We start from the raw sequence: 9,500 nt of genomic DNA, 5'->3' as shown, positions 1-9,500 counted from the left end.
TATTGGAGGCCCTTTATCGATCCTCTAAAGCATTCTCAAATTCTCTATGATGGAAAACCAATTTCTTAAAAAAGTTCTAATGCTTATGGATTTATACATTTATAAAATACAATAAACATGATTACTAGAGAAAGTGAAACGAACTCAACAGCATAGGAAAGACAAGTTTCAACGTTTCAAAGATATTCAACACAGCTCTTTGACAATTGGAATAGATTCTTAATAATTTCTCCCTGTTTATATAATACCCATCCATCACAAGCTACACAGACACTGTTCATAGATGAGTACCGGTACACAGACCACATTTTGACTAAATCCTGAATATTTTTGCTGCTTCTACAACTATAAGTAAAGCGACTAATTATTCTCATCCTCAAAGTCTGAAAGAATTACTGGAATGAGGGATAGAAATGTCACGTACCACTGACTGTGGACTTCAACACACAAAGTTTATGCAAATCCTAGACTTTAAAAAAAACATTGAGTAAAATACACACTGAAAACAAAATTAAATATGTATGTGGAGTAATATAAGTGAGACTTCGGTGCCCTGTTTTAAGTACTGTCTATCTGGGTAACTTTATATAATGAGAGATGGTTGGTAATTATTATTTTACCCCTGTGCAGAAAAATACACACAACAGTTGGCACTGACTAGAGAGGATGGCTCATTTAAGAGTCCACCATCTGGAGTGCTGAACAACTGTGTTCTAGCCTGAGATTCTGACTGTCTTCTGAGATGTGTCATGGTCTTTCTCAGGTTCATTAAGCTATTCTGTAAAATACCTGATAGTTAGCATTTTACTTTCCTCTTTCCAAGTATACTCTATATAATTTTGCTTTTATAATCCTTTGAAATTATGAAAAGAAGCATAGATTGGGAGTAATAGTGTTGTGGGTTCCAACACCCAGGAGGGAGAGCAGTTAGAGGCCTGTCATAGACCATATAGTATTTGAACAAAGCCTGAACTAATGTAGCAAAATCCTCCCTCAAGTTCTAAAAGGAATAGGAGAGGGGAAAAAGAAAAGGAGGAGGGGGCAGGGCAACTTGGCTTAGAAGCCGTAACTTACCAAATGCTAGCAGAGCTCACAGTAAAATTAGAAACAAAGCTCTTTTTGATGCAATGGTATTTTGTGATATCTCGCTCACTGAAAAAAACTATATGAAAATCTACTACTGTTGAACCTTCCACATGCATATAAATAGAGCATGCGCATATTATTTGTGAAAGGAAATTTTCCCTTTAAGGACCTGAGATTTTTTTATTTTATTTACCTTTGTCCTGCAGATAGGTATAAATTGACAGTCAGAAAGGAAATTAGAATTATTTTTGGGGGGGTTACATGTAGAAATGATAAAGATGCATCTGTGAATCAGTTAAATTATTGACAATGATGTGAAGTAGCTACCTGTGTTATGGGAAATATTGATATTGGAGCCAGTTCTTATAAATCCCAGTTTTGGGATTGATAAGCTCTACTTATATGGTATTGACCCAGCCAGATACATCATTGTTCTTAGATTAACCATAATTATACTAATTATAGTCATCATCATCATCGTCGTCCTCACCCTTTCTGTTTATTTTTTTCTGTTGAGTTTAAATAAGAGTCAGAATGCTTGGTTGTTTGTTTGTTTAGTGTCTTTAAGGCCATTCTGCTTGAAGAGTAGAATGCTTTCATCTCTGTAGTATCTTTGGATGTCCAGAAGGTGTCTGTTGGGAACTCTAACTGAGGCAGAGTTTACAGCTCACCTTGTTCTGTTTCTCTCCCCATAGTGTTTTTGACAAATTGAAAGTGCCTGATAGCACCACTACCCACCAGTTCAGATGACTGTTAGCATTTCCATAGTAAAATGTTTAATCTGTATGCAATACTTATAGATATAATATATTATATAATTAATAGACTATAGCTAGTTAAACATGGCACTACATGTACTGGACAATTAAAACCTGCATGACTTTCTACTTTTATTTCATCACAGTAATCTGGAGTCAAACCACAATATCCTTAAAGTGTACAGTATCATTGCATGTTCTGTGTAGAGTGCTGTAGGTAGTCTCATTACACCATCAAGATACCAGTGTAGTTTGCCAGTGGGACATAGGGTTCTGTTAATGTCTTGGCAACCATTGGTGCTTGTTACTAATTTTAATTGATGATTGCTGATGTCTTTGGAATCCTTTATGTGAGAGATTATAGATATGAGATATAAGCAAGTATGAACAGAGTGAAAATTTAGAGTTACTGCTCCAATATTTAAAACTTCAAATAGTTTCTTATTAGCCAGGCATGGTGGCACATGCTTTTAATCCTAGTATTCAGGAGGCAGAAGCAAGATCCCTGAGATCAAGGCCAGCCTGGTCTAAAGAGCAAGTTCCAGAGCAGCCAGGGCTACACAGAGAAACCCTGTCTCAAAAAAACAATAAAACAAAACAAAACAAAACAAAAATCAGACTTTGTGGTGGTTTGAATAAAAATGGTCCGCATAAGCTCATAGGAAGTGACCTTATTTGACAGGATTCAGACATGTGACATTGCTGGAGGAGGTGTGGTTTTATTGGAGGAAATGTGTCAGTTGAGGTGGGCTTTGAGCTTCAGAAGCTCAAGACAGGCCTAGTGGCTCACTCTTTCTTTTTCCTGCTGTCTGCTGACCCAGATGTAGAACCGTCAGCTAGCACTCTTGCACCAAGCCTGCCTGCATGCTGCCATGACATCATGGACTGAACTTCTGACCTGCAAGCCAGCCCCAGTTAAATTGGTTTCTTGTAAGACTTGCTATGATTGTGGTGCCCTTCACAGCAATAGTAACCCTACGACAGACTCCATGGGTCTTTTCTTTCAAGAAAGAGCATGAATTTGGGTAGGAAGATCTGGGAGGAGTTGGAAAGAAGCAAAAGAATAGGATCAAACCATACACATTGTACAAACTTCTCAAAGGATAAATAAAAACATTATTTTTAAAACCCCAAAACTTACAGCTTAAAGCAATGTTTTTATCCCATGGTATAACTTGCCTAGCACCTCTCATCCTGGAGCCAGGAGCTGCAGCTACTGTCCTGTCTGAAGTTCTGATCAAGTAGAAGGTTCACTTACAAGATCATCTGTGTCATTTCAGATAATGCTTTCTCTCCCACCATGAAGACATACTGTTAGGGTGTGGGAACTGAAAACATGTTAGATATGAAGCAAGGCAAAAGGCCAACCAATCAATGAGTTCAGCAGACCATAATCTAATGAACCTAAGAACATAATAGGTAAAGATATAGACCATAAAGGTCCATTTTAGTCTCTGCCATCCATTTCAATATATATGCACCTCTTAGCAACAACTTTAAAATATCTTGGTGTTTATTGCAGATGTATTATGTGACTAAGATGAGAAATTTCATTATTCCATGTGGAAGTAAACTTGAAAAATTGAGTATTATTTTTCTCATTGCTGACACAAACTACTGGATAAAAAGCAATTTAATGAAGATTTTGCTGGGGGCTTACAGGTTTAGGGGATGAAGTCGATCACTGCAATGGAAGTATAGCAATATTTCATGGCGGCAGAAGCATGCAGCTTAGCATCTTTCCTTCTTCACAGTTTGGTGGGACGGGAGCCAGAGAGCAGACAGGCTGTCCCCAGTGTTCCACGTCTTCCACTGAATGCCTATTAAATGTTCTTCCATGTTTCCAAATAGCACCAATAGGGAACAAAGTGTTGACCTGAGCAGTCCCATGAACGATATTTCACATTCAAGCTACATAACATTAGTTTTCATTTTTTCTGTAGCCAATTATTATTAAAATGATTTCCAAATTTAAGAAAATAAAATGATTTCTATAGTCAGGAGGCTAAGAGGCACTTATAGAATTGTCAGTAAACCCGAAAAACGTAATCGTAGAATATTTTTTAATCAATGATTATACACTAGGTGCCTCATATTTGTGTGTTTTCCTCATAGAATTTAATTTACCCCTCATAACAAACATTTAAAATGATTCAAATTGGTCTTCACTGTGTACATGGAGAAAATGTCATAGACAGCGGTCGGGCAGCTCAATACAGGCTTGTGGATAACAGATAGTGAATGGAGCCAGGATACCAGGTTGAGAATGGAGCCCCTACAGTTCCCATTTCTCTGAGACACAAAAGCCAGGTAATCTCAGTAAAGGTGGTGAGTGAGAATGGTACTTATAAAATAGTCATTACTATTTGATTTATTAAAGCCAAACACCCATTAGAAGTCTACATTAGGGCTTTTTATGAAAATGTTTCAAGGTGGACACTGACCTCATTGACAGAGGGAAGAAATCAAAGCAGTTCCCACTCTAAATGTTATTGGGTTTCTACCCAATATTATGGAGGAAAAAAGTCAATGAGAGCTTACTTCTCCTCCCAGAAAAGAGCTTTCCCAGGAAGGTGTCCACTCTTTTATCCTGAATCTATAACCCTTGTATAGATCAGATTCAGACTGATAGCGTCCCAGAAGGCTTGTCTCAATATAACACAAAGATTCCAGTAGCTATGATGTCTGAAAATGCATAATCTTATTCTTGGTATTGATAGTTTATGATGACATATGAATTCTTATTGATATTACTACACAGAACTACTGAGGATGAAACTAAGGGGGAAAGGCTATTCTTTCAGTAGTATAGGTTTTAAAATGCAAAGACTTTGAATATTTGAATATTCTTTATTTCCAAGGACTTTTTGGCTATTAAAAGGCATTTCATTAAACTGATTTCCACTTAATTCAATTATACTGGCAAATATGTGCTTGAATGAATGGCAAAGCTCTTTGAGTGACATATTACTAGGGTAAGGCTACAAATAAATTTAAGTAAAGAAACAGATTATGGCTAAGGCTAAACAGAATAAATTTAAGACAAACAGCCTATGATGGGGATAGCAAAAGAATTTAGGAAACCCTATGAAGGCATGAGCTCAACAGGATAGTTTTGCCCTTCTATAGAGATGATAATGTTGCCACTCACCCTCCTGTTGAGCCAACCATACATGTGGGAGTCTAGAAGCCACAGTATCTTTGTTTATCAATGACACAGAGGGGCTGCCAATGGAGCTCAGTTGGTAGGGTGCTTGTCTGATATCCATGAAGCCCATGACCTGTATACGTCATGCACAGTGGTGTCCCTGTCATTTCAGCACTCAGGATGTGGAAGGCAAAGTTCAAGGTCATCGTCAGTTACACAATGGGATCAAGGCCATCCTGAGCTACAGAAGGCCCTGGGCTACAGGGACGCTTGTTATCCGTTTTAGATTGATGACTAAGTAAGTGAGAAAGCACGAGTGTAAATGGAGAGGGACCACATGAACATTCTGTTTTAAAGCATGGTTTTAAGGACGTGTACCAAGCTTTCTACCAATCTGTTATTTCAGACGTTATATGGTATATGAAAAGAGGATTCAAGATTCAAGTGACTGTATTTTATACTGATTCCTAGTAAATACAAGCTAAGTTCTATCAACTGCAACTTTCTCATTGGTGATAGAAACAACAAGAGCTAATTAAGAAGCTGACTGAAATTTGTCCTTAGGCAAGAGTTCCCCTGGGTTCCATCCTTACCAAGAGCTTTGGATGCTTCTTCAGACCTCACACGGACTAGCTACTCTCACACCACTTGGCACTCCAATGGTGGGTCCAGGATGCTGCACTCTGCAATTAAGATATCTCTCGGGAATTCAAGGAGTGATGTCAAATCCCTGAGCTCCCAAGCGTAAGAGAATTCCCCACCTTACACTGAAGTGGGGAGAAACTTGTGGGTCAACTGTTCACATACGGAATGCATTTAGAGGCCAGAAGAAGGAAAGGAGTTTGTGTCAGGACCCATCTCACTGTTCCAGTCGGGTTTAGCCTAGTTCTTCTTTCTCTGCCCCCACATAATCAAAGCCACAAAAAGGACATTAACCTACATCTCAGATTCCCAAGTTACATCTAAAGTGGCTGACATTTGGGAAGATGCTCAGAATCATAAACAGGACAGAGGCATCTTGCCTTGCTAAAACTTTTCAAATCTCAGTGTCTGATTAGATTAATCATCTGATCAGCTCAACCATTCTTTCATTGTTTTGCCAAATACTCATATGCAGCTCTCTCCCAGGTGTCAAAAAGAGGTGAATGGGAGCCTGAGAGAAATTGTCACATCTGAAAGGAAATCCTTGGTACCTCTTAGTCAGTCTCTGTAAACACTGCCCACCAGGCTCTCTCTGAGCCCCCAACTCTTGCCACAAACCTTCCATTTCTTTCCTAATGGTTTTTGCACATAAGACGTACACTCATCAATAATGCACATTTCTCAGGCAGAGTAAAAAATGTTTGCGAAAGGCTATTAATGCAAAAGCAAAATACCCACATTGTAGGCATAATCCCCCCATTTATTTTAAATTTCTTCTGGAAATTACTTAAAACTCAGTCTATAATCAAAAAAAAATTTTTTTCAATATAAAAGGGTCAGCGGGAGGACCAGCAAAGCACAGCCATTTGAACGCCCTAAGAAGCTCAGGAGTTTGCCCAACAGATAATATTTGTTTCCCTGATTTTAAAAATAACACAGCTAATTTCTTTTGGACGTGATACAGAGGGTGATAATAATATTCATGAGCTATGATCCAGAGCAAAAAGTTTCCAAAAAAGAGTGCATTTTTAATATGGAGTTGTAAAGCCCCAGAAAAGTGGAGTGTTTAATGGGAAAAGTGACATGATCTTAACACTATATTGGGGATGGTTCCATTATAATGAGAGAAACTATTGGTTGGAACCAGAACAGCTATATTCTTCTCTCAGCTTCCACAGTCCCCACACCCCTGGAGTACCATTCGAGACAGTGATGAACTGTGGTCTCAATTCCCTTATTAGCTGTAAGACCTAAAAATTATATGTGCAATTAAAAGGCAAAATGCTGATATTACTCATAGGAAGCCCTTTGTACATTAGCAAGGTACAAAAGTCTGCTGACACTCTGCAACAGAGATAGTCAGCAGGGCAGAAGATTAATAGAGCCTCATAAATTTGCAGAGTGAATACAGTAGATGGGGCAGAATAAGCATGTTGTGTTAGAGATAAATAAAGGGTATGGTCAGCTTGACAAAACATTTAACAAGGAGCACAACCCAGCCCTCTTGTGCAGTTTGCTTGGCTGGCACTAGCTAGTTTTATATAACTACACATAATTACAGCACAGCAGTTGCTGTTCGTGTCACCAAGGCCTCACCATGACCCAGGGCAGTGGGGTAGCCATTCATTCAGTCGGGTTACACATTGTGTCACACTGCCTTGGTCAGGTACTTTTTCTAACCAAAGGCCTTGATGGCCAAGTGGTTGGTTATCTTCTCCTCTGCCCGTGTTCTCCTGGGTTCATAGACTACCCTTTCCTTTCTTGGTGGGGAAGCAAGGCAGAGCACTAAAATGCCAAGGCAGGAAGAACAGGAGTTTTTGTTTTTGTTTTTTTTAAGCTATAAAACTTCATTAGGTAAGAAGAACAGGAGATTTCTTTTTAAAGCTATGCAACATTATTATCTGAGAAATTTGTGGAATAGTATTTGATTCCATTTTCCAACAGTCATCTAAGGCCTTAATTAAACGAGTTCTGTCCATTCCTACCTTGTCCTCTCCAGCTTGGCAAATGTTACTTTAGCGGTGATTAGATAGATGAGAACCTCAAAGACTTTAAAATGTGCTTTCTTTTTTAATTCCCAAGAGGGGCTTTTGAAAAATTCTATGTGCATAGAATAAGGCCCGAGAGTTTCTCTTGGGGAATCAGATGTTTTGCATGTAAATTAGCTGAGGCCTGTTTTCAGTAGACATTGAACTAAAGCCTGACTGCTGTGTCTTTAAAAACAACGTTCTTTGCCGTGTAGGCATGAAATAGTCAAGAAAGTCCAGCTCGGTAGGTCCTGGATGCTAGAGCAAGTGGCATTGCTTGGGTTACAGCCCTAGGAGTCTAAGATGTTTGTCATGTGGGAAGATGTCATGTAGGATCAGGGAACTATTCAAGGGCCAGTTAGAATGGTCCAGCTAAGATCAAGTTCTATTCAGTCGCTTGTGCCTTCTCATCTCCATGTAGGAAGAAGAGTCTGGAAGATGGTGATCACGTTGGTAGAGTTTCCTAACATTTAGAACTTTGCAGTACATGGAAATTTGGAGGCCGTAGATTGATTCGAGTTCTGTTTCTGAATCCACTGAGATTTCTCCTGGATCTAGGTCCGTGGTGATCTTTTGCTAAAGGAACCTTACTTGCCATTTGGATTGAGTGAGGCCCAGCTTTTTTGTATACTTAACGGCACTTTTTATCCTCTCTGCAGGCCCTTCTGAGCCTTTACTCTGGGGAGGGAAGTATAAAGGGAAAGCCTCTGTACATGCCCTGGGTAGCCATTTATTTGGATCGGTCCTCCATCTAAATTTAAGAACTGCATTAAAGCCCTAGCCTTAGAGAGTTTGGCCACTTAAGAATAAGAGTGAGGGCCAAGTTTCAGTTTCAAAAAAATGGAAGAAAATACCTGTTTTTTAAAGGCCTATCGCTAAAACAGTGGTTTATATCGCATGGCCCCTCAGCAGAAACATTTAAAGAGAGGGCCCAGATGTGAAAATCCAATGGCACGCTTATTTAGCCCAGTGCGGGTTTTCATGGAGCAGAGTGTGAACCTTCGAGAACTTTCTTCCAGAGTAGCAGAGAATTACAGTAACAAAAGACACCCTGATTACAGCTCTCTCCTCAGGCTTGCCCACTCTGCTTACAGCTCTCTCCTCACGCTCGCCAGCTGTCCCAGCGCCTTCCGACAGAGTCATTTGTCACGCACGGTTTTCTCCACTGTGATGGCCGAATAAAGTAGCAATCACTTGCTCTGTTCCTGTTTGATATTCAGAGTATCTTCCCTCCTGAGTGCATGGAGAGTTGTATGTAAAATGGCTGCTCATAGGGCTCTGATTTACCAGAGAGAATATCTGTATTAGTAAATGTTGCCACTGGACATTCACAAAAAATATCCTTCTAGAGCTTCCATATTAGCGATCCACCTTGCTGCCTTCCTTAACAGGAACTACGCTTTAATTGACCTCTTGCTTCAAATGTCCATGTTCCCCTATGAGCAAGCAAGGTTGAAATCTTTGAAAGTCTTTTTCCCCCTCTCTCTTTTAAATTTATGATCTAAATAATGCACCCCCACTAAGGGAATAGGCTTGCCGCAGATTTATTGTGAGTAACGTTAGGAAACCGCAGCCATTCACACGTTTAAATAAGGTTGCTAATCAGACTGTGCATTGTTCACTGTGTCCCGGATCCTCTTGGCAAAGCCTCATCTAAAAATAAGATGACATTCCATTTATAGGAGACTAGGCACTTGCTACTTCAAGATGAATGGCACTTCAAGATTCAAGTCCCTTGTTAACCCTCGTAATCTGCTGCAAATATAACCCATTTGACCAAGCATTTGAATGAATAAAAATTAATCATTGCTGACATTCAGCCCCTCAGAGATTAGGAAC

This window comes from Rattus rattus, chromosome 12 (assembly GCF_011064425.1).
Source record: "Rattus rattus isolate New Zealand chromosome 12, Rrattus_CSIRO_v1, whole genome shotgun sequence".
Lineage (NCBI taxonomy): Eukaryota > Metazoa > Chordata > Mammalia > Rodentia > Muridae > Rattus > Rattus rattus.
The sequence above is the reverse complement of the archived record's forward strand: the minus strand, read 5'-3'. Positions refer to the sequence as shown.